This window comes from Aquarana catesbeiana, linkage group LG12, assembly GCF_042186555.1.
Source record: "Aquarana catesbeiana isolate 2022-GZ linkage group LG12, ASM4218655v1, whole genome shotgun sequence".
Classification (NCBI taxonomy): domain Eukaryota; kingdom Metazoa; phylum Chordata; class Amphibia; order Anura; family Ranidae; genus Aquarana; species Aquarana catesbeiana.
The window spans coordinates 128,571,056-128,598,311 of NC_133335.1; positions in this window are offsets into that span (position 1 = coordinate 128,571,056).

Sequence of the window (27,256 nt, forward strand, 5' to 3'; positions counted from 1 at the left end):
GCATAGGTCTGGGACCCTTGTGGCGTAGGCCTCGCAGAACCCCAGATTCCTCACAAACCTCATGTGAATGACTGCCACTTCGGTTTCTTCACTGAGCGAACTGGGACTTGGAGAGCTCCTTTTCCCTTCCGTACCCCAGTCCCCCTCAGTCTCTGATCCCCAGGTCACCAATTCCCTCTTTCAGGGACCCAAATCAGTACTCGAACTGCGGTGACACCACATCAATAATCCCTGCCTCCTCCTCACTGGAAGACTTCAGCTTTTGGATCCATTGAAGCCCCTCTGCCTGGAGCTGGACTTTGTGCTGCTGCAACTATTACTGAGGCACCCAGTGGCCGCGACTTGTCCTTCATAACATGAGTACATTGCACCTCTGAGACATGGGTTTACCTTGTTTTGCAATTTGTGGTACGAGTGTGCATCACTGGTCCCAGCCCCAGCGGTGTTCTTGGCACTCTCCTTCCTCTCCCAAATGAAATAATCACTATGAGTGTCAGTATCTCTGACGTGGTTCCTACTTCCCAGTTCACATACAGTCTTTTGGGCTGGCAATCACTCCGCTCTAGCTGCAGCAACATGTCACTGCAGTGCCCACACTGGCTCCATGCTCGCAGCCTCACAAATACATTCAGGCATTTGTTACATACCAGCCCGAGATGCTCCGTATCTCCTTCACTGCATAACACCAGTCCTCCTTTGGGCATTAATCTGACCCCCGTATCCCACAGAGTTGGATTCTGCAATTCAGTCCGCTCTGCAGGCTCTCTGCCAACACATGTGATTACATATGCACTCCAGCTCGCTACGGTACCCGCCATCTTGCTACTCCTCGCACATGTCTCCTCTGCAGCTGCACCTGAAGGTGGAAGTGACATCACAGCTCTCTCCCTCCTCTTGGATTGATGGCCCGCGAACGGTGACTCTGCCCACGGCCCCAGACTAGCTGACTTTCTGGCGGTGGCTCCGCCTGCTAGGCAGATCTCTTCGGCTTGGTACAGTAACCCCTTCACTGCTGTCATCACGCTGCTCAGCTTCCATGAATGGTACTGTAATGCAGACTGTGTTCCTTGCCACGGATACACATTCATCTGCCAACACTTTAGTTCCCGGCTGCATTCTCCTGCTCACATGCCAGCCCAACTCTCTAACTGCTGCTGGAAACTGTCCCGTTGTTGCTAGCTGCATGGCAGACATTTCCTTTCACAGCATGTGTACAGACACAACCCCTGACACGCCGATCCCTGTGTCCCGAGTTACTGCTTTCTTAGACACAACTTGAAAACACACTTGCACCGGCTACTGTGAAGCAGCACTTTTCTCCACAGTGCAACACATCCTTCTTTCACTGACACTTTAGCGCTTAACTTGAAAAGACAGCATTTCTTGGGTACATGTCCGGCCATTGCCGGTAGCAACCCCTGCTGTAACTCAGAAAGACATCCCTGACAAAGCCCCAACCGTAGCACTGTCCCCATAGGGCTTGCTGTGTGTTGGCTTCATAGGTAGGGATGAGCTTTGAGTTCGAGTCAAACTCATGTTCGACTCGAACATTGGCTGTTCGCCCGTTCGCCGAACAGCGAAAAATTTGGGGTGTTCGCGGCAAATTCGAAAGCCGCGGAACACCCTTTAAAAGTCTATGGGAGAAATCAAAAGTGCTAATTTTAAAGGCTTATATGCAAGTTATTGTCATAAAAAGTGTTTGGGGACCTGGGTCCTGCCCCAGGGGACAAGGATCAATGCAAAAAAAAGTTTTAAAAATAGCCGTTTTTCGGGAGCAGTGATTTTAATAATGCTTAAAGTGAAACAATAAAAGTGTAATATTCCTTTAAATTTCGTACCTGGGGGTGTCTATAGTATGCCTGTAAAGGGGCGCATGTTTCCCATGTTTAGAACAGTCTGACAACAAAATGACATTTCAAAGGAAAAAAGTCATTTACAACTACTCGCTGCTATTAATGAATTGCCGGTCCGACAATACACATAAGAGTTCATTGATAAAAACGGCATGGGAATTCCCCACAGGGGAACCACGAACCAAAATTTTAAAAAAACGACGTGAGGGGTCCCTCTAAATTCCATACCAGGCCGTTCAGGTCTGGTATGGATATTAAGGGGAGCCCCAGCCAAAATAAAAAAAAATGGCATGGGGTCCCCCCAAAAATCCATACCAGACCCTTATCCGAGCACGCAACCTGGCAGGCCGCTGGAAAAGAGGGGGGACGAGAGAGCGCCCCCCCTCCTAAACCATACCAGGCCACATGCCCTCAACATTGGGAGGGTGCCTTGGGGTAGCCCCCCAAAACACCTTGTCCCCATGTTGATGGGGACAATAGCCTCATCCCCACAACCCTTGCCCAGTGGTTGTGGGGGTCTGCGGGCGGGGGGCTTATCAGAATCTGGAAGCCCCCTTTAACAAGGGGACCCCCAGATCCCGGCCCTCCCCCCTGTGTGAAATGGTAAGGGGGTACAGAAGTACCCCTACCATTTCACAAAAAAACTGTCAAAAATGTTAAAAATGACAAGAGACAGTTTTTAACAATTCCTTTGTTTAAATGCTTCTTCTATCTTCTATCTTCTTTCTTCTGTCTTCCTTTAGTTTCTTCCTCCATCTTCTTCTTCTTCTGGCTCTTCTGGTTCTTCTGGTTCTTCTGGTTCTTCCTCCGGTGTTCTCGTCCGGCATCTTCCTCTGCGGCGTCTTCTTTCCTTCTTCTCCTCGGGCCGCTCCGCGTCCATGATGGCATGGAGGGAGGCTGTGTGACGCTTCTCCTCTTCTGGGGAATTCCCATGCCGTTTTTATCAATGAACTTTTATGTGTATTGTTGGACCGGCAATTCATTAATAGCAGTGAGTAGTTTTAAATGACTTTTTTTCCTTTGAAATGTCATTTTGCTGTCACTGTTCTAAACATGCGCCCCTTTACAGGCATACTATAGACACCCCCAGCTACGAAATTTAAAGGAATATTACACTTTAATTGTTTCACTTTAAACATTATTAAAATCACTGCTCCCGAAAAAACTGTCATTTTTAAAACTTTTTTTGCATTGATCCATGTCCCCTGGGGCAGGACCCAGGTCCCCAAACACTTTTTATGACAATAACTTGCATATAAGCCTTTAAAATTAGCACTTTTGATTATTCATGTTCGTGTCCCATAGACTTTAACGGTTTTTCACGTGCTCGAACAAATTTTTTGCCTGTTTGCAAGTTCTGGTGCGAACCAAACAGGGGGGTGTTTGGCTCATCCCTATTCATAGGCCTCTCTCTGGTTACTTTCAGCTGGTTGCTAAGGGTTTCCACTTTGGTGCTAGGGGTTTCCACTTGTCCCACACTTACTCCCACTTGCTCTCCACTCAATGACCAGTCCAGGGTGTTTGAATTTTTTGTATTTTATTTTGGTACTTGGATGGGAGAACTGGAACTATTTACAATGGATGAGGACAACTCTTACTTGGCCTTCCCTGGATTATTTGTGGAAGCAGTAACACTGCTTTAACCATACTGCCACATGTATGGAGGAGTTAAAGGGGTTGTAAACCCTCGTGTTTTTTTACCTTAATGCATCCTATTCATTAAGGTGAAAAAACACATGGCAGTGACCGGCCCCCCCAGCCCCCTGTTATATTTACCTGAGCCCCATATTTCTGTAGGCGGAGACACACTCTCTCTCTCACAACTTCCGTCTTATGTCAGAGACTCAGGACACATGCTTGAGATCCTTTCAGTTTTTTCCTGGCACCTCCAATACAAGTGGCTGTCACTGGATGTGTCATCACTTTACACATCCATCAAACACAAATATGGCATCCAGGCAGTCGAACATTATCTATCCAAAAGTTATCTGCATCCCCTACAAACTAGGTTACTCATTGACTCCATAGAGTTCTGCCTGACTCATAATTAGGGATGAGGCCAAAGTTCAAGTCGAACGTAAGATCGACTCGAACATCAGGTGTTTCCCTGTTGACCGAACAGCGAACCATATTAACACCGTTAAAGTCTATGGGACACTAACATAAAAAATCTAAATTTCTAATTTTAAAGGCTTATATGCACGTTATTGTCATAAAAAGTGTTTGGGGACCTGGGTCCTGCCACAGGGGACATGTATCAAGGCAAAAATTTTTTTTAAAACGGCCGTTTTTTCAGGAGCAGTGATTTTTTTAATGCTTAAAGTGAAGCAATAAAAATGAAATATTCCTTTAAATATCGTGTCTGGGGGGTGTCTATAGTATGCCTGCAAAGTGGCGCATTTTTCCCATGTTTAGAACAGTACCACAGCAAAATGACATTTCTAAAGGAAAAATTGTCATTTAAAACAGATCGTGGCTGTAATGAATTGTTGGGTCTCAGCAATATAGATAAAACTCATTGAAAAAAGAGCATGGGATCCCTCCCCAGGCCATTACCAGGCCCTTTGGGTCTGGCATGAATATTAAGGGGAACCCCGAACCAAAATTAAAAAAAAAAATTGAGGGGGTCCCCCTAAAATCCATACCAGGCCCTTCAGGTTTGGTATGGAAATTAAGGGGAACCCTGCGCCCAAATTGAAAAAATAAAATGGTGTAGGGGCCCCCCCAAAATCCATACCAGACCTGAAGTTTTAAGGGGAACCCTGATTCAAAATTTAAAAAAAAAGGCGTAGGGGTCCCCCCAAAATCCATACCAGACCCTTATCCGAGCACGCAACCTGGCAGTCCACAGGAAAAGAGGGGGGGGCGAGAGAGCACCCCCCCTCCTGAACCATACCAGGCCACATGCCCTCAACATAGGGAGGGTGCTTTGGGACAGTAGGGGTCCCTCTAAAATCCATACCAGGCCCTTCAGGTATGATATGGAAATTAAGGGGAACACTGTGCCAAATAAAAAAAAGGCATAGGGGTCCCCCCAAAATCCATACCAGACCCTTCAGGTCTGGTATGGATTTTAGGGGGAACCCTGTGCCAAAATTTAAAAAAAAAAGGCGTAGGGGTCCCCCAAAATGCATGCCAGACCCTTATCCAAGCACGCAACCTGGCAGGCCACAGGAAAAGTGGGGGGACAAGAGAGTGCCCCCCTCCTGAACTGTACCAGGCCACATGCCCTTAACATGGGGAGGGTGCTTTGGGGTCTGACCCCAAAGCACCTTGTCCCCATGTTGATGGGCACAAGGGCCTCTGCCCCACAACCCTTGCCTGGTGGTTGTGGGGGTATGGGGGCGGGGGGCTTATCGGAATCTGGAAGCCCCCTTTAACAAGGGGACCCCCAGATCCCGCCCCCCATGTGAATTGGTGATGGGGTACCCATCCGTACCCCTACCATTTCACAAAAAAAGTGTCAAAATGGTAAAAAAAGAGACAGCTTGGGACAAGTCCTTTATTAAAAAAAAATAAATAAAAATGTCCCACGATGTAAGTTCACGCCGCCCGACGGACCGAAAAAGTAAGAAAAAGCCGCAACTGATCTGCCTCAATGGGAGGCTCCCGCTGAGTGACGTGTCATCGCTGTGACTGTTCTTATATAACTTATATAACTTATATAACTGTTCTACACACGGGAAAAATGTGCCACTTTGCAGGCATACTATAGACACCCCCCAGGAACCATATTTAAAGGAATATTTAATTTTTATTGTTTCACTTTAAGCATCAAAAAATCACTGCTCCTGAAAAAAATGCATTTTTAAAAAAAATTTTTGCATTGATACATGTCCCCTGGGGCAGGACTTGGGTCCCCAAACACTTTTTATGACAATAACTTGCATATAAGCCTTTAAAATGAGCACTTTAGAATTTTCATATTCGCGTCCCATTGACTTTAACGGTGTTCGTGTGTTCTGCAGATTTTTTTGCCTGTTCGCATGTTCTGCTGTGAACCGAACAGGAGAGTGTTCGGCTCATCCCTACTCAAATTAATTCTCCTATGTGGGAGAGTTTTACAGACAGTTTAGAGGGACAGCCATGGGGGCCAGATTTGCTCCCAGCTATGCAAATCTGTTTATGGGTTTCTGGGAGGACCTTTTGATCTGGCCAAATAACCCCTTTAAGGTCCATCTTGCCCTGTATGCAAGATACATAGATGATATTCTGATCATCTGGAATGGATCGGAGATGGAGCTGAACAGCTTCCTTGAATATTGTAACTCCAATCCTTTCGGCATATCATTTACCTATGTCGCAGATCAAGTTTCACTTGTATTTTTAGACCTAGAACTACAGGTAGACAAGGAGGGTAGCATTTTCTCCAAAACTCACTTCAAACCTAGCGCAGGTAACTCCTACCTCCACGCCAAAAGTCACCATCATCCAAAATGGATTCATAACATCCCATACGGGCAATTCTGTAGATTAAGGAGAACTTGTACTAGAAAAAGCAATTACAAAAAGTAAAGGTCCATCCTAAAAAGGAAATTCTTGGAAAAAGGGTGTACGGAAGACCATGTGGAGCAAGCCTTCATGAAATATTGGATGCAGTATGATGAAGGCTACCCACATGGTACACAGAAAGACGATGGAACCATTCAAAAGAACAAACAGATCTGCAACAAGCAGGACAATGCTAATTCCATTAGATTCAGCATCCGGAATATTTTGAAACAAGATCCAATCCTGAGCCAAGTCTTGCCCTCTAGGCCTAAGTTGTGATTCGTAAACGTAGAGATCTCAAAGCCTGATAGCACCAAGCAGAATATGCAAAGCCCCTGAAAGTAACTAAGATTTCCACCGGCTTAGTTGTTCATCAATATCCGACCAAAAAGGAATTACAAATATGGGGTTAAGAACTGTGGGGCCTGCGTGTTGATGTCACACCACAAAAAAAGAGGTGGTGTGGACAGATGGTCACAGTCACAGAATTGGACAATTCATTAACTGTGGTACCTTGTACTTGATCTATGGTATTATTTGCTCTTGTGGTCTCCTCTATGTTGGACGCACAATACGCCCACTAAGATAAGTGGGGTTATGTTCACTGAACTTACCCTAACACGGAAAACAAAAAGAGACACAACTACTCAGTACCACATCATTTTAAGGACCGCCATAATGGGCACCCAGAAGGCAATTGTTTGGCATAGAAGCCATCAACAAAGCCTCCGACGGAGGGGGAGCATTCTGGAAGTTATGCAAGAGAGAGACATTCTGGATCTTCTCCCTTGGTTCCTTTGCTCCTGATGAAATTAATGAAGACCAAGATCCATGGTGTTGTGTAAATAGACATAGTAGTTTTCCCCTAACTCCCTTTATTCAGCATGAGATAAGCCCCGCTCTGTTTGTTCCACATATATATATATATATATATATATATATATAGAGTCCTTACTCCTGTGCTCCTTCACGATCACATGCTCGGCCGGCCTGGCACATCTCATGTATCGCCATCATATTTAGTGCTACCAGCACCAAGAATCATCATCAGTATTATTAAAATTACCATTATAATCATTTCACATTCAGTTTAGAATCATTCGTCAATTTTTTAACAAGCAAAAATAAAAATTAAGTACAGCGCTACATTTAGAAAGAAAGTGAAAAGCAGCCAACACACCTATAGACTCAAGGCAGAAAAAAAACAAAAGAAACAAAAGTGTGGCGCTATATATCACATCCACAGCCGTGTGTATTACCCAGATCTACCCCAGATGACGGCTCCTTAGCTGAAACATGTCGGGTGGGCCCCTCGCGTTCGCCGCTATTTGATGTTTGGGCTCTGTTTCGTTCTTCCAGAGTGTGAGTCTGTTTTTATTATTTTAATAGACTAGTGTTTTGAAGCGTTGTTACGCTATGTGAGTTTTGTTTGCTCCTTGCATGGCATATGAAACTACACGTTTGGCTTATGCTGGATTACCTATGGGAGAGGAAGCCGTGCGGACCCCCCTTTTTCTTTCCACCATCTGTTGATGACATCTGACAAGACACATTTCCCAGAACCAGTGGTTATTATGCTTTTTTGACTTGTCTGGCGTACGCCATTTCAGGTCAATTCTTTCCGGTAAGCCTCCTCTACTCCTGGTGTTGGCCCCGGCACCGATGTACAATCTATGCACACTTGTGGTCCCCCTTCTGCCCACTCGCCAGATTTGGTTCGACTAAAATTCTGTGAATACCATCTGGCCATGCATCACCCCCTTTGAACTCTGTTGATGTTTTCTTCCAGTCACGGATCATAGGCTGCAACACCAGAATTAGCCATTGGGTAGGTCATTAACATGGATGTTCCATTTCACCTCTATCAATGCCCAGAAACTTAAGGATACCACACTGACATTGTGTCACGTAGCATTGTGCAGCCAGTCAGACTTGTTCTGTCTCCAACACCATTCCCACTACTAATTTCACCCACACATTCATCTTCACTCATCATTTTTACTTTACCATTATTATTACTATATATTTTTTACTCTCACTTGTATGGCATGTTTGCTCATCTGAATCACTATAGAGTGTTTGCACACAGCCTCCGACATGAATTTGTGTGTATATTTATATACGTATGTTTGGTTCTACATATACATATGTGTGGGTCTTTGTGCATATATCCATGTTTACACTCATTACATTTTATCAAAGAGGGCATCTGCAGTGGTTCAGCTATGTTCAGTTCATGTTCGCAAAAATGTATGGTATCAACCAATATTAAATCTCCTATGCATGTTTTCAGTTAAGCTAGACTGATGAGTCCATTTCCAATGTGCATTTACACGTATGTGCGTGTGTGTATATGTATGTTTATGTGCACTTTGTATATGCATAAGTGGTCTGTGCACACGCAGTGTGCATAAATATATGTGTGTGTATATATATATATATATATATATATATATATATATATTATATATTCATTATTGATTTTTTTATACATCCTATATTTTATATATATTTATTATTATCATGGTTCATTTTATATTAACATTTGGATTAGCGTCTGCAATTCTATCTAGATCTGTTTGGTGTCTGTCCAATATAGAGTGTGGAATGTGAAAGGAAAAATCACTGTAGTGAAGGAGAATCCACCCGCAAGGCTATACCACTTATCCAGTGCTATACCACCCACCTAGTCGTCTATATATACACATATTTTAACATGCAGACCAGATTTGGTTCTCCAAGGCTCTGATGAAGAGGAAAACCCTAGAAATGCCAATCATTCATTTTATCCCCTGTATGGGCATCATTTTATATTATTCTATCAAGTGATAACATTGTTATTTATTCATATTTCCGATACATAGTATGTATATATATACCCATTTGTTTGTAATAAACTTTCCTATAACGATTCATGCATCAGGCCACGCGCCTTTCTTTCGTACCTCCTGTACCATGTCCGCACAACCACTGACATCTCCTGTACCATGTCCGCACAGTCTATGACCACCTCCTGTACCATGTCCGCACAGCCTATGACCACCTCCTGTACCATGTCCGCACAGCCTAAGACCACCTCCTGTACCATGTCCACACAGCCTATGACCACCTCCTGTACCATATCCGCAAAGCCTATGACCACCCACTGTACCATGTCTGCACAGGCTCTGACATCTGTACCATGTCTGCACAGCCTCTGACATCTCCTGTACCATGTCCGCACAGCCTCTGTGATGTTATGCTGTTGGACTGGTATAATAATGCTATGGGGCTGGTATGAAATTATTTCCAGGGCTGGTTTTTATTCCCAGTCCGGCTCTGGTTGCTACAATTCCCCATCTGTGTAGGATGATTTGGAGGAAGAAATGAAGCGACAGAAAATCTTTGTAGATCAAGGGCAGCATCTCTGAATTTAAAAAAAAACAAGAAAAAGGGATGATGCCACTTTTTCTGTAGATGTGTTCCATTTTGCCTCGAGAAGAGACACCCAGTTAAGGTGTATATTAGGGAAATGTTGTATATTAGGGAAAGAAAATAACTTCAATGTGTTCATAAATTTACAGTATACTTTTATTGCATGTTATGATTTTGTTTAGTGGTTGAGAATGAGGCTTCCAACAACTATTGGTGAGTCTATGGAGTGAGTTGGGCTCATATTATTAAGCCCATGCCAAAGGCACTGTTTAATTGGAATGATATGTGGGAAAGTTGACGTCACTACTAAATTACATGTAGCTAATTTCTCTCCTGAGGAACCTGATCAGGTAGCTTTAAAGTGGAAGTCTACCCTAACAATGTTTGAAGTCTTGTCCTTTCCATCCGGGAAATGCTTGCACCTCAGGTCCTGGGGGGGGGGGGGGGACAGACCTTGGGTGGCATTGTTACGTCCCCAGTTATCATGAAGGATAAGCCTCTAACTCTGGTTACCCTTTCTTGATCTGAGTCATCCATTGATACACAGGCTCTAATCAACTCTGGGGCTGCAGGCCTGTTCATAGACGGTGCCTTTGTGTCTAAGCACTCGATTCCACTGCAGCTTCGTGCCACTCCACTTGCCATTGAGGCGATTGATGTAAGACCTCTATAGCCTGCAGAAGCTAGCTTCTTTGTGAAAAAGAAGAGTGGTGAACTGAGACCCTATATCGATTATAGGGGTCTCAATCAAATCATGATTCAGAACGCGTATCCGATTCTGTTGATTACGGAATTGTTTGACCGCCTCAAGGGAGCAATGGTTTTCACAAAGCTCGATCTGAGAGGGGCATACAATCTCAAGAGGATCAAGGAGGGCGACGAATGGAAAACTGTGCTTATTACCAGGACAGGACATTACAAATACCTTGTAATGCTGTTTGGTCTTTGCAATGCTCCTGCAGTTTTTCAGGAATCCATTAACGATGTCCTCAGAGATATGTTGCAGCAATGTGTGGTGGTTTATCTCGACGATATTCTCATATATTCTAAATCCCTAGAGAGCCACCACACAGATGTTTCCCGTGTGCTACAGAGGCTGAGAGAGAATAACCTGTATTTTAAGTTGGAAAAGTGTGAGTTTGATCATGTACAGGTTATATTTCTGGGTAATGTCATTTCTACTGCCGGATTTTCGATGGACCCAGAGAAACTATCTGCAGTTCTACAGTGGCCTCGACCTGTAGGTCTACGTCTGCTACAACATTTTCTTGGCTTTGCCAATTATTATCGGAAATTAATTCGTAACTTCTCTTCTCTGGTCAAAACCTGATGTGACCAGAAAGGACGGAAACCCACAGAATTGGTCTCTGGATTCCATTAGCCTTTCAGTCGCTCCAGTGCTGTCACATCCTGATCCCATGTTACTCTTCATTCTTGAGGTTGATGCATCTGAGACTGGAGTAGGCGCTCTTCTGTCTCAACGTCCTACCTCTGAGAGCACTATGCATCTTTGTGGCTACTTTTCTAAGAAATTGTCTCCTGCAGAATGCAATTACGAGATTGGGGACAGAGAATTGTTAGCTATCATTTTTGTTCTTAAAGAATGGAGCATCTCCTCAAAGGTACCACTGTGCCGTTCCTCATTTTGACTGACCATAAGAATCTCACATTCTTGTCTGAGGCAAAACACTTATCTCCCAGAAGAGTGTGATGCGCTCTTTTCTGTCAGGCTTCAATTACATAATCTCATTCTTACCTGTTACTAAGAATGCGACCATTTTCCTCCGCTTCCACAATGGATTCAGTTCCTGTGATACCTTCCAATCGTATTCTGGCAACTGTTCATTCTAATCTGACTTCACCTTTGGGTGACAGAATTCTTGCCGCTCAGATCCATTCTCCTCCCAAGAAACCTTGTGACCACTGCTTTGTCCCTGAGAATCTCCACACTGCTGGCAGCTGGCCACCCAGGAAAGAATCAACTCTTTTGGGCTATATCTCAATAATTCTGGTGGCCTAGTCTCCACGCTAATGTAGCTGCCTTCGTAGCCGCTTTTTCCATGTGTGCTCAGAGTAATTCACCTTCCAGTGGACCTCCTACAACCCATACCCAATGGAGAGAGGCCCTGGACCCACCTGTCTAAGGATTTTATTATTTTTATTGTAAGTTATTCTTATGGTGGTTGACCGGTTCTCGAAAATGTCACATTGCATTCCACTTCAGAAGATGCCCACATCAAAAGAACTGGCATCCATGTTTGGAGATCTTTCGGTTACATGGGCTACCCAAGGATATCATCTTTGACAGGGGTAGCCAGTTTGTCTCCAGGTTTTGGCGGCCCTTTTGTGCACAGTTGGGAATTCAGCTTTCCTTCTCCTCTGGCTACTAAGTCTTGGAGCAGCTTCTACGTTGCTATATTTGTGACCGCCATAACAACTGGTTAGACCTCTTACCTTAAGCGGAATCTGCTCACAATAGTACCGTCAATACTGATTCCCGGTTGTCCCCGTTTATTGCGAATGATGGCTTCCAACCATCCATGTTGCCTGACTCATTTGTTCCTCAAAGAATTCATGTGTTAGAGGAGCATCGCCATGATCTTCGTTCCACTTGGGTACAGGTCCAAGAGTCCTTGCAACGTGCCATCGATAAGTACAGACTCAATGCTGACCGCAGACACTTACCTGCACCTTCTTACAAGGTTGGAGAGAGGTTCTGGCTGTCATCTCCAACCTCCGACTCCGTGTTCCTTCACTGAAACTGACAACATGGTTTATTGGGCCTTTCCGTATTCTCCGTAAGATCAACCCAGTGGTTTATTCATTAGACCTTCCTTATAACATGCGTATTTTGAATGTATTCCATGTCTCCTTATTAAAACCTTTGGTGTATAACCGCTTCACCACCTCGGTACCACCTCCTTGCTCGGTTCAGGTTGAGAACCATGAAGAGCATGAGATACAATGGATCATTGACTCCTGTAGGTTCCGGGGGTGCATACAGTACCTGGTTCATTGGAAAGGGTACGGTCCAGAGGAACGCTCTTGGGTCTAACCTGGATGTACAGTATCTCAAAAAAGTAAGTACACCCCTCACATTTTGTAAATATTTTATTATAGCTTTTCATGTGACAACACTAAAGAAATTACACTTTGCTAAAATGTAAAGTAGTTAGTGTGCAGCTTGTATAACAGTGTAAATTTGCTGTCCCCTTAAAATAACTCAACACACAGCCATTAATGTCTAAAATGAAGGCAAAAAAAGTGAGTACACAACCTAAGTGAAAATGTCCAAATTGGTCCCAAAGTGTCAATATTTTCTGTGGCCACCATTATTTTCCAGCACTGCCTTAACCCTGCCCTAACTGCCTTAACCCTCTGGGGTCAAGTCCTCTTCCACTCCTCCATGATGACACCATAGAGCTGGTGGATGGTCTGGAGACATGCTTGGCCAGTCCATTACCTTTATCCTGCACTTCTTTAGCAAGGCAGTGGTCATCTTGGAGGTGTGTTTGGGGTCGTTGTTTTGGAATACTACCCTGCAGCCCAGTCTGATGGGAGGGGATCATGCTCTGCTTCAGTATGTCACAGTACATGTTGGCATTCATGGTTCCCTCAATGAACTGTAGCTCTCATGCAGCCCCAGACCATGACACTCCCACCACTATGCTTGACTGTAGACAAGACACACCTGTCTTTGTACTCCTCACCTGGTTGCCGCCACACACGCTTAACACCATGTAAACCAAATAAGTTTACCTTGGTCTCATTAGACCACAGGACATGGTTCCAGTAATCCATGTCTTTAGTCTGCTTGTCTTCAGCAAACCGTTTGTGGGCTTTCTTGTTACATAGTTACATAGTTACATAGTAGGTGAGGTTGTAACTATGCACAGTGCCTTGCAAAAGTATTCACCACCTTGGCTTTTTACGTATTTTGTTACATTTCAGCCTTTAGTTCAATGTTTTTTTTTTCTGAATTATATGTTATGGATCAGAACACAATAGTCTAAGTTGGTGAATTAAAATTAGAAAAATATATACATAAAACAATTTTTCAGAAATAAAAAGCTGATAATTGGCATGTGCGTATGTATTCGCCCCCTTTGTTATGAAGCTCTGGTGCAACCAATTACCTTCAGAAGTCACATAATTAGTGAAATGATGTCCACCTGTGTGCAATTTAACTGTCACATGATCTGTCATTACATATACACACCTTTTAAAAAGGCCCCAGAGGCTGCAACACCTAAGCAAGAGGCACCACTAACCAAACACTGCCATGAAGACCAAGGAACTCTCCAAACAAGTAAGGGACAATGTTGTTGAGAAGTCAGGGTTAGGTTATAAAAAAATATCCAAATCTTTGATGATCCCTAGGAGCACCATCAAATCTATCATAACCAAATGGAAAGAACGTGGCACAACAGCAAAACTCACGGACCGGGCAAGGAGGGCATTAATCAGAGAGACAGCACCGAGACCTAAGGTAACCCTGGAGGAGCTGCAGAGTTCCAAAGCAGAGACTAGAGTATCTGTACATAGGACGACAATAAGCCGTACGCTCTATAGAGTTGGGATTTATGGCATAGTGACCAGAAGAAAGCCCTTACTTTTAGCAAAAAACAAAATGGCACGTTTTGAGTTTGTGAAAAGGCATGTGGGAGACTCCCAAAATGTATGGAGGAAGGTGCTCTGGTCTGATGAGATTAAAATTGAATTTTTTGGCCATCAAAGAAAACGCTATGTCTGGCGCAAACCCAACACATCACATCACCCAAAGAACACCATCCCCACAGTGATACATGGTGGTGACAGCATCATGCTGTGGGGATGTTTTTCAGCAGTTGGGACTGGGAAACTGGTCAGAATTGAGGGAAAGATGGATGGTGCTAAATGCAGGGATATTCTTGAGCAAAACCTGTACCACTCTGTGTGTGATTTGGAGCTAGGGCGGAGGTTCATCTTCCAGCAGGACAATGACCCCAAACACACTGTTAAAGCAACACTTGAGTGGTTTAAGGGGAAACATGTAAATGTGTTGGAGTGGCCTAGTCAAAGCCCAGACCTCAATCCAATAGAAAGTCTGTGGTCATACTTAAAGATCGCTGTTCACAAGCGCAAACCATCCAACTTGAAGGAGCTAGAGCAGTTTTGCAAGGAGGAATGGGCAAATATCCCTTTGGTAAGATGTGGCAAGCTCATAGAGACTTATCCAAAGCGACTTGGAACTGTGATAGCCGCAAAAGATGGCACTACAAAGTATTGACATTAGGGGAGTGAATAGTTATGCACATTGACTTTTACTGCTATTTTGTCCTATTTGTTGTTTGCTTCACAATAAAAAAAAAAAAACATCTTCAAGGTTGTGGGCATGTTCTGCAATTTAAATGATGCAAATCCTCAAAATTTTGTGTTGCCTCACAAAATTCCAGGTTGTGAGGCAACAAAACAAAAAATGGCAAGGGGGGTGAATACTTTTGCAAGGCACTGTAGAAAATGATATAGCCAGATGCCATCTGGCCCATGCCTCATAAGTGCCTGCAGCATACAGGGGTCTGTTGAACAGGGTCTCTCCATTAACAACAACCATGTTAAAGGTAAGGGACAGAGTAAACAGAATGGTAAACTTGGCTCCTGCAGTGTCCCTTCTTGCCCCGCTGGGAGGATTTCCCTGGTTTGCTCCAGGAGAAGACATTTCCTTCTTTGGTACATGGGTAGTGGCACTGATACAAGCTGTGGAACATTAGCCCCAGGTGGCAATTTACTTACCATTGCTGCTTTACGGCAGCAGTTCGGCTCTTTTCGAATGGACTTTTGGGGACATATACAGCTTTCACATTTTTGTACAACTTTGGATATTCTCCCCCATTCGACAGACTCACTAACTATATGGACAAAGGTGTGTACTAGTAAATCTAAAGTGTCAGATCTTTTATCAAAATTTTATCATCTTCTCCTACAGCTATACATACCTGAGGAATTACCTTTCTGGAGTGAGTGGGAGAGAGAATTGGAACAAGAAGTTGCACTTAGTAACAAGTTAAAAAATGTTATGCCGCGTACACACGAGCGGACTTTACGGCAGACTTTGCTCGGCGGACTTTTCGCCGGACTTTGTCGGCTCCTTGCGCCGGACTTAAAAAGGGACGGACTTGGACACACATGATCACTGCAAAAGTCCGCTGGTTTGGAACGCGGTGACGTACAGCACGTACGACGGGACTATAAAGTTCAAGCACCACTACGGCACCCTTTGGGCTCCTTCTGCTAATCTCGTGTTTATCTTCTGTTAGTAGAAGTTTGGTTAGAGACGATTCGTGCTTTTCACACTTCTGCTTATTTCGATCGTTTTCTGCGGTTCAGTTTGTGCTTGTGAGGTTTGTATCTGCTTTTCAGTGCGTGTTGGTCAGTTCGTAACCTGCCTTGCAGGCCGTTCTGGTCCGCTCGTTCCTGATTTTCAGGTCGTTCTTCATAGGCCTTGCTGTTCTTCAGTGCGTTTGTTATAAGTTTGTTTGTTTGACCAGCCGACCGTTTTGAAGCAATGTCGCATGGACGTACTCATTCTCGAGTTCGTGCTGCATGGGGACTTGGTGTTGGGGTTAATACTTTGACCCGAGTCCAGTCCATGAACAGGGCGAGGAGGAGTTCATGGATGAAGAATTGGTTGCGCCAGCGTGACCAATTCTCGCATATGCCTTTGCTCCGTGAGTTCCGTGAGAATAATCCTGAGGATTTCAGGAATTGTCTCCGGATGCCGGACCCCTTTTTTGAGCATCTGCTGGCTATGCTGACCCCCTATATCAGCAGGCAGGATACCTGCATGAGGCAAGCCATCAGTGCAGAGCAGAGGCTAATTGCCACTTTACGTTACTTGGCGACTGGGAGAAGTCTTCAGGACTTGAAATTCTCAACAGGCATCTCCCCCCAGGCTCTGGGGATAATAATCCCAGAGACTTGTTCTGCCATCATTCAGGTCCTGCAGAAGGACTATATGAAGGTAAGTTTTATCCTTTAACATTACATGATATGTATTAAATGTTTGCTAATGTATAGTCCTCCTTACCTAATTACCATGTTTGGAATATGCTGTGAATGTCCCCTTTATCTTCATGCATGCCTGTTTTTGGACATTAATCATTTATTGCCCTACATGCATATTTACATTCAATAACCTCCCCACCATGCAATCCTGGGTCCATTTATATCTCTAGCCTATAGTCCCTTGAACAATGTATATTGTCAGCTACATTGTACTGTTTGACCCTCCCCCATCCCTCAAATGTTTTAAAATGTCAGGTGTGTTTCTTAACCTAATTAGAACCCCTCCCCCACCCCTCAAATGTTTTAAAATGTCAGGTGTGTTTTTCACCCTAATTAGAACCCCTCCCCCACCCCTCAAATGTTTTAAAATGTCAGGTGTGTTTCTTAACCTAATTAGAACCCCTCCCCCACCCCTCAAATGTTTTAAAATGTCAGGTGTGTTTTTCACCCTAATTAGAGCCCCTCCCCCAAATGTTTTAAAATGTCAGGTGTGTTTCTTAACCTAATTAGAACCCCTCCCCCACCCCTCAAATGTTTTAAAATGTCAGGTGTGTTTTTCACCCTAATTAGAACCCCTCCCCACCCCTCAAATGTTTTAAAATGTCAGGTGTGTTTTTCACCCTAATTAGAACCCCTCCCCTACCCCTCAAATGTTTTAAAATGTCAGGTGTGTTTTTCACCCTAATTAGAACCCCTCCCCCACCCCTCAAATGTTTTAAAATGTCAGGTGTGTTTTTCACCCTAATTAGAACCCCTCCCCCACCCCTCAAATGTTTTAAAATGTCAGGTGTGTTTTTCACCCTAATTAGAACCCCTCCCCCACCCCTCAAATGTTTTAAAATGTCAGGTGTGTTTTTCACCCTAATTAGAACCCCTCCCCTACCCCTCAAATGTTTTAAAATGTCAGGTGTGTTTTTCACCCTAATTAGAACCCCTCCCCCACCCCTCAAATGTTTTAAAATGTCAGGTGTGTTTTTCACCCTAATTAGAACCCCTCCCCCACTCCTCAAATGTTTTAAAATGTCAGGTGTGTTTCTTAACCTAATTAGAACCCCTCCCCCCACATTAAAAGTGATCAATGGGCCATCAGAGGGGGTGATTAATCTTATAAGTGGGCCTTATGTTTTTTCTAATTTAAATAACAAACACACATATTAATAATGTTTGACTGCTGTTGTTCAGTAATGTTTTTGTGTAATCTGATATCCAAGGTATGTTTTAAATTCCTTATATTATTTATTTTTTTGTTTTTTCACTCCACAGTTTCCTTCCAGTACACAGGAATGGCAGACTGTGGCAGACTGACCGTTGGGACTTTCCCAACTGTGTCGGGGTGATTGACGGGAAGCATGTCCGCATTGTGCCACCACCGCATTCGGAGTCTTATTTCTATAACTACAAGGGGTTCCATAGTGTAGTTTTGATGGCGGTGGTCTCGGCACATATGGACTTTCTGTTTGTGGATGTGCGGAAGAACGGCCGGATGTCTGACGGAGGAGTGTTTGCACAGACCGAGCTGTGCCAGCGTCTCCAGACTGGTGGCCTGGGATTGCCACCTGATGACCAGAATGTGGATGGACTCCCCTCAGTTTTTATCGCTGATGAAGCGTTTGCTCTCGGTGAGCACTTGATGAGGCCGTTCCCCCAAAGAACACTTACCCCTGAGAGGAGGGTATTTAATTACCGGCTGGCCAGAGCAAGAAGAGTTGTGGAGAATGCCTTTGGGATTCTGGCCAGCCGATTCCGTTTGTTCCTTTCAGCCATAAATCTGGCAGACTATAAAATTAATCACGTCATACTTGCTTGCTGCATACTACATAACTTTTTACATAGACATTCTGCTACATATCTAACCTCTGTTGGGCCTGAGGCCGGACTTGTACAAGATCCAACAATGACAGGCCTGGAAATTGGCCGTATTGGCTTGGCCCCCCGAACCGCACGTCAAGTGCGTGAGCGATATGTGAATTATTTTAATGGTCGGGGGGCCATTGCTATTCAAGAAGAGCTTTAATTTTACAAAATTAAAAAAAAAAATTTTTGAAAAAATATCTTGTTTTTATCCTTGTTTGCATTTAGTTTGGTCTGTCTCCTAGTGCACTTGTAGTAGTGGCAAGTGCATTTACCTTTAGTTAATAAGGCCCTTTGTCACTGTAACCACACAAAAATTTACTAAACATATTATTGAGAAATAATCAGCCACACACATTGTAGTAGTAAAAACATTTTACTGTGTGCACATTGAAAGGTGCATTTTTTGAAACTTTTTTTTTTTTTTTGGTTATTTTTTTTTTTTTTAAATAATTTATTTTTTAGAAAACGTTATTAAAGGCATATTTAAACAAAAATACACCTTGTTTAAAATCTTAAAATTCACAACAGTGTTTTGAAAAACATACAAAAAAATCAAAGAACTTACAAAGTTCAACATTTTAAGAACGGTGCTGGTGATGTCACCCTTGTAAATTGAAAATTTTGAATATGCTCAAAATTGAGCATTACAAAAGGGTCAAGTCAACATGTGCTATCTCCCATCATGGGTGAGCAATATACGTGTTTTGTGTGTGCAATCCCTTTGTTCCTCTCACCACTCAATAATTTTGAGGATGAAGGGGTTGCAAACACAAAACAAGTACATTGATATCCCATGATGGAAGATAAGCACATGATGACACACCGTGTGCATCATAAAACTTTCTTGGTAAGGGAAAAACTTGTAACCAAAATTTCAAGAAGAAAGAAACTTCACAAGGAAATGAAGAACATGATTGATGTTTTTAGGCAAAACGTTATTGTATTCTGCCCAAAACATCAATCATGTTCTTCATTTCCTGTTGCATGGAGTCCAGGCGAAGTTGCATGCTGTGAATTTGTTCACGCATTTTATCAATTTGGCCATTCAACAGCATTATCTGGCCAATCAGTCTTTGGGCACTGTCTGTGGTGAATGGCTCGCCTTCCACAACCAGAAACTCACCTAAAATGTGTGAAAAAAACAAGGGTTAAAATATGCACACCTAAATACATTACCTTACGCTCGGGTGTCAATCACTCACTTGGTGGGGTTGAAAGGTCGCACACTTCCTCCACCTCTCCTTCCTCCAGCTCGTCGGGTGGGCGTGGTCTTGGGCTGGGGCTTGGGCTATCTTCAGCCTCAGGCTGGTGACTTTGGGGGGTCCTGGGATCCTTGGACTGTTGTCTGAGTCTTTTCTCCCCTATGATAAGTCAACAAAAGGTATAGTTAAAACACAGTGATATTTTATATTTTTAAAAATAATCTGAAACGTAGGTTAGGAGTTATGGACAATTGCCTTTTTTTGTCCTCAAAAAATTAGAAGACAGAATGAACATTCCCTCTGAACAACAATTCTAAACAATACACATTTTCATGCAAGTTTCACAGATGCAGACACTTCAATGATCTCCTATGTGTATTACCCCTCTAAAATTTCTTTATGGTCACATAATACACTAGTGCTCGTGAGTCCAGATGTGGAAGCAGCTGCTGTGTCCTGTCCTTACATTACACTGAATCATTTTTGAAGAAGCATTATATTTTCCAACACATCTACACCACATCCACAAATTATTGGAATAAGAAAAATTAGCAAGACATAAATGTATATGTCCAACCCTGTACCATCGTATATGGTGAAAAAAAAAACATCATTTTCTTTAGTATCATATGTCTTTTACAAAGAACGGTCTTTACGAACGATGCTGTATAAATGAAAAAAATATGGATGAGCATGCAAGTTAAGTATCTCAATAGGAAAACACAACAAGTACTTACTTTTTTTAAGCAGCTTTATTCGCAAATATTGTTCTGGCTCCCGACTTTGGTTGTCAGACCACCGCCTCCTTAATTGTTCTTTAGACCGTTTTGTGCCAAATTTTTCTTCTAGAGCGGTGACAACTGAGGACATTATTTTGTCCTTACGCATATTCGGTCATGTGTACGGTCTTTTTTTGCCATCGTAGTCCTCCCTTCTCAATATGGACACCATCACCACCATCTCTTCAAAAGACATGTTGGTGGCCTTATATCTCCTCAGTGATGTGGATGGCTGTGGCTCCGGGCTTTCCTCTGCGCTACTTCCACTGATTCTCTCCACCATCTTTCTCTATCTACTCCCACTGCGCAACGAAGAGTGAAGGGGCGGGGACAAATCGTACTAAAGAACGTCAGGGGCGGGCGACGCAGGTGGAGCATGACACATGCGCAGTGTATATAAAGCTATTACGATGGCTTACGTATGTCCGTGCGGAAGTAGCGAGCGTCAGAAACGAAGGTAAGATTAAACGTGGGGGTGTGTGTGTGTGTATATATGTGTCCCCTAGATTCTTCCCAAAATAATCCTGGGAGTTCTGACTGACATTACAGTTTTGATCTTGTGTCTTATCTTTCAGCAGCAATGAATCCCTTTAAAGAGGCAGATTTTTTGTTGCGATTTATTGACCTATATCAGGAAAAGACAAACCTGTGGGAGGTCAAAGACCCACTATATTACAATAGAGATGTAAGGAAGGCAACACTGGGCACACTTTTACAATTTGTGAAGACTCGGGTCCCCCAGGCAGACCTCAAGTTTGTGGACAAGAAAATTGGTATCTTGCAAAACATGTACAAGCGGGAACACAATAAAATCCAGGAGTCGCTCAGATCCAGTGCAGCAGCCGACCAAGTTTATGTACCCAAGTTGTGGTACTACCACAAAATGCGATTCCTGTATGACCAGACAGAAGCCAGGCAATCACTTTTGACCCTTCCCCCCACCCTTCCCCCCACCCTTCCCTCCTAGGAGTTTAGGAGCTTTTGGCGTTTTCTTGCCAAAGCGCCTAAACTCAACTCCGTAAAAGCCTATGTGTCCAGGTGCACAAAGGCGCTTAGCAGAGTTTAGGAGCTGCCGTGTTTAGGTGAGGTTAAACTTCCCTCTCCTGAACGCAGAAGAATCTCGTTTAGGATAGAAACGTTTTAACCACCAGCCACAGGAAAGAGCAAATATCATCAAAATCACAGTAAAAACACAGTTTGTGTTTTAGCTGCGGTCAGGGTAGGCTAGCCTCACTCATGCTACATCTATTAATGCAAAAATGCTAGAATTAAGTTACAAATTAATTTCCAGATGGTACAGAACCCCAGTTAAAATAGCACGTACTGCATGTCTCAGGGGCTCTCACCAAATTCTTAGAGAGGCTGTACCCAACCCGGAACATTTATGCATTTATGGTGGCAGTGCCCCAAAATTCTAAAATATTGGGAAGACATTTTAATATTAATAAATAGGATTTCACCTCTGTCGGTTAGTAAGGACTTCCTTCCCGTTTTATTTCATAATACAGTAATTTCAGTTAAAAGATTTAAGAATAATGTGTTCTGTCTCTAGGACAGAGAGCTAAACCCACTTGCTCTATATATTTCAGATACAATATTTCTTTGATCTTAGATTAATTGGAACAAGCCAGATGAAACTACAAATTGATAAAATAAACATCAATCAGTACAATAATGCATATAATGAGGAAACAATGCTCTATAACACAGAACGAGATAACAAAAACTCACTTATTAAGCTCGCTATGGGGTGATGGTGAAAGATTGAAGAAAAAGCCTTACTGTCTTGATGTGCATTCCTAAAATGGTGGCTGACTCATATAGTTACATAGTAGGTGAGGTTGAAAAAAGACACACGTCCATCAAGTCCAACCTATGTGTGTGATTATGTGTCAGTATTACATTGTATATCCCTGTATGTTGCGGTCATTCAGGTGATTATCTAATAGTTTCTTGAAGCTATCAATGCTCCCCGCTGAGACCACCGCCTGTGGAAGGGAATTCCACATCCTTACCGCTCTTACAGTAAAGAACCCTCTACGTAGTTTAAGGTTAAACCTCTTTTCTTCTAATTGTAATGAGTGGCCCCGAGTCTTATTAAACTCTCTTCTGTGAAAAAGTTTTATCCCTATTGTGGGGTCACCAGTACAGTATTTGTAAATTGAAATCATATCCCCTCTCAAGCGTCTCTTCTCCAGAGAGAATAAGTTCAACGCTCGCAACCTTTCCTCATAACTAAGATCCTCCAGACCCTTTATTAGCTTTGTTGCCCTTCTTTGTACTCGCTCCATTTCTAGTACATCCTTCCTGAGGACTGGTGCCCAGAACTGGACAGCATACTCCAGGTGCGGCCGGACCAGAGTCTTGTAGAGCGGGAGAATTATTGTTTTATCTCTGGAGTTGATCCCCCTTTTAATACATGCCAATATTCTGTTTGCCTTATTAGCAGCAGCTTGGCATTGCATGTCATTGCTGAGCCTATCATCTACTAGGACCCCCAGGTCCTTTTCCATCCTAGATTCCCCCAGAGGTTCTCCCCCCAGTGTATAGATTGCATTCATATTTTTGCCACCCAAATGCATTATTTTACATTTTTCTACATTGAACCTCATTTGCCATGTAGTCGCCCACCCCATTAATTTGTTCAGGTCTTTTTGCAAGGTTTCCACATCCTGCGGAGAAGTTATTGCCCTGCTTAGCTTAGTATCGTCTGCAAATACAGAGATTGAACTGTTTATCCCATCCTCCAGATTGTTTATAAACAAATTAAATAGGATTGGTCCCAGCACAGAACCCTGGGGAACCCCACTACCCACCCCTGACCATTCTGAGTACTCCCCATTTATCACCACCCTCTGAACACGCCCTTGTAGCCAGTTTTCAATCCAGGTACTCACCCTATGGTCCATGCCAACGGACCCTATTTTGTACAGTAAACGTTTATGGGGAACTGTGTCAAATGCTTTTGAAAAATCCAGATACACCACGTCTACGGGCCTTCCTTTATCTAGATGGCAACTCACCTCCTCATAGAAGGTTAATAGATTGGTTTGGCAAGAACGATTCTTCATGAATCCATGCTGATTACTGCTAATGATATCGTTCTTGTTACTAAAATCTTGTATATAGTCCCTTATCATCCCCTCCAAGATTTTACATACTATTGATGTTAGGCTAACTGGTCTGTAATTCCCAGGGATGTTTTTTGGGCCCTTTTTAAATATTGGTGCTACATTGGCTTTTCTCCAATCAGCTGGTACCGTTCCAGTCAATAGACTGTCTGTAAAAATTAGGAACAACGGTCGGGCAATCACCTGACTGAGTTCCCTAAGTACCCTCGGATGCAAGCCATCTGGTCCCGGTGATTTATTAATGTTAAGTTTCTCAAGTCTAATTTTAATTCCGTCCTCTGTTAACCATGGAGGTGCTTCCTGTGTTGTGTCATGAGGATAAACACTGCAGTTTTGGTTAATGAAGCCCCCCGATTCACTCGTGAAGACTGAGGAGAAGAATAAATTCAATACCTTTGCCATCTCCCCATCCTTTGTAACCAGATGTCCTTCCTCATTCTTTATGGGGCCAATATGGTCTGTCCTCCCTTTTTTACTGTTTACATACTTAAAGAATTTCTTGGGATTTTTTTTGCTCTCCTCCGCTATGTGTCTTTCATGTTCTATCTTAGCCGTCCTAATTGCACCCTTACATTTCTTATTGCATTCTTTATAAAGTCTGAATGCTGAGGATGATCCCTCAACCTTGTATTTTTTGAAGGCCTTCTCCTTTGCTTTTATATGCATTTTTACATTGGAGTTAAGCCATCCAGGATTTTTGTTCGCTCTTTTAAATTTATTACCCAATGGGATACATTGGCTAATGTCCTTATTTAATATGCTCTTAAAGCAAACCCATCTCTCCTCCGTATTCTTTGTTACTAATACTTTATCCCAATTTATGCCTTTTAGCAAGGTTTGTAGTTTAGGGAAGTTGGCTCTTTTGAAATTCAGTGTCTTTGTATTCCCTTTATGTTTCCTATTTGTGTGATTTATACTGAAACTAATTGACCTGTGATCGCTGTTACCTAAATTGCCCCGGGGACTCACTTCCCCTAGAGAATCTCCCAGAATGCCCTAGTTCCAAACAACTTTATTAACACATTTTAAGAAATTACAATATGTAACTAAAACAAGCAACTAAAGCTATACCAGAAAGGGAACAGTAGGTGGCGTCTGCGTTCTGCATATAACTAGTAGGGATGAACTTCCAGTTCGAGTCGAACCCATGCTCGACTCGAACATCGCATATTCGACCATTCGTGGAATTGCGAATGTTATGGGCCTTTTGCGCCTAATTCGAGTGGCGCGTCACAGCCCATAATTCACTGCGGCATCGCAGTGCATTGCTGGCTGATGATTGGCCAAGCATGCACTATGACCCGCATGCTTGGCTAATCACAGCGCCGTCTGTACAGAGAGCCATAATTAGTTAGTGTACTGTGTCCTTTGCACAGTGTGCACCTAAAGCAACCTGAAGAAAATTGCTGGTGTTCTTTTGATCCTATTAGTACCACAAGCAGGCAGCTACAGTATTTACAGTGAAAATCCTCTGGGTTACTGGGTCTTGAAGATGGATCACTGGCCAGAGCTTGCACAGTATGCAATTGAGCTACTGGCCTGTCCTGCATCCAGCGTTCTTTCGGGAATGCACATTCAGTGCTGCTGGAGGGTTCGTAATCAAATGGTGTGCCTGTTCACCGAATCAGTCGATCGGCTGACCTTCATAATAATGAATCAGTCTTGGATCACCAGCTACCAAGCACCTAAAGCTGATGTTTTTTTTTTTTTTAATGTGAGATCCCTTCAAGACTGCCTATGCTGATGCTGAGTAACTATCCTGTTATGCTGAGCGACAATCCTCTTCCTCTTCAATTTACATGCTGATAGCTTGTAAGAACATTTTTGGATCTGGGGACCGCCACCAGTGGCCAAGGCCCAATTTTTCTGCCCCTGTTTAACAGGGGCATGTAATTACAATTTTTGATGCAATACTTTGCAGCAGGGCTCATTCCTGTGCTCCAACTAGAGTATCTGTGAGGGGTTGCAGTGTTGTGGCACCAGGACCATTGCCCAAGGCCCAAATTTTCAACCCCTGTTTAACAGGTGCGTATAATTACAGTTTTTGATGCAATACTTTGCAGCAGGGCTCATTCCTGCGCTCCAACTATAGCATCTGTGAGGGGTTGCAGTGTTGTGGCACCAGTGCCTATGGCTCAAGTTTTATGCCCCTGTTCAACAGGGACATGTTATTACAATTCTTGATCTAATATTTCACAGCAGGGCCCATTCCTGCGCCCACCAAGAGTAACTGTGAGGGCCTACAGTGTTGTGGCAACACCACCACCAACACCACCACCAAAGGCCCAATTTTTCTAACCCTGTTCAACAGGTGCATGTAATTACAATTCTTGATATAATATTTCACAGCAGGGCCCATTCCAGCGCCCACCCAGAGTAACTGTAAGGACTTACAGTGTTGTGGCACCAGCACCGCCACCACCACCAAAGGCCCAATTTTTCTACCACTGTTCAACAATGGCATGTAATTACAATTCTTGATCTAATATTTCACAGCAGGGCCCGTTCCTGCACCCACCAAAAGTAACTGTGGGGGCTTACAGTGTTGTGGCAAAACCAACACCTAAGGCCCCAATTTCTGCAGAGTATATAGAGCAGGCCCATACTTTCAAACATCCAACTTACAAACGACTCCTACTTGCAAACGGAAGGAGACAACAGAAAGTGAGATGAAATCTACCCCTAGAAAGGGAAATTCTCTCCTGTAAGAGTTAATATGGGAAAAACATGTCTCCTCTTCACTGATGCTTTATCACCAATCCTTGTTTCACTAAAAACCCCAATTTTTCAAAAAACATTTGTAATTGGGACAGAAAGTGAGGTGAAATCTTCTGAAGAGGTGCACAGACAGCAAAACAAATTTTACAGGGGTGATAACCCTTCCCTATGTTATCCAAAAAGCTTAAAAATAGATTTTTTGGCTGGAGCTACACTTTAAAAATGTACCAGTTCAAAATTACAAACAGATTCTACTTAACAACAAACCTACAGTCCCTGTCTTGTTTGCACCGCCTGTATACTGCTGTTCAGAGTATATAGGGCCTGGGGACCCCACGCCTTTCCTTTTTTAAATTTGGGAGCGGGGTTCCCCTTAATATCCATACAAGACCCAAAGGGCCTGGTAATGGACTCGGGGGGGGGGGGGGTACCCATGCCGCTTGTCTCACTGATTTTTATCCATATTGCCGGGACCTGACATTACATTAAAGCCGCAAGCAGTTTTAAATGACTTTTATTCCTTTAAAAATGTCATTTTGTGCAGGGACTGTTCTAAGCACGGGAAACATGCGCCACTTTACAGGCATACTATAGACACCCCCCCTAGGTATGATATTTAAAGTAATATTTCACTTTTTTTCACTTTAAGCATCATTAAAATCGCTGCTCCCGAAAAAACGGCCATTTTTAACTTTTTTTTGCATTGATACATGTCTCCTGGGGCAGAACCCGGGTCCCCAAACCCTTTTTAGGACAATAACTTGCATATT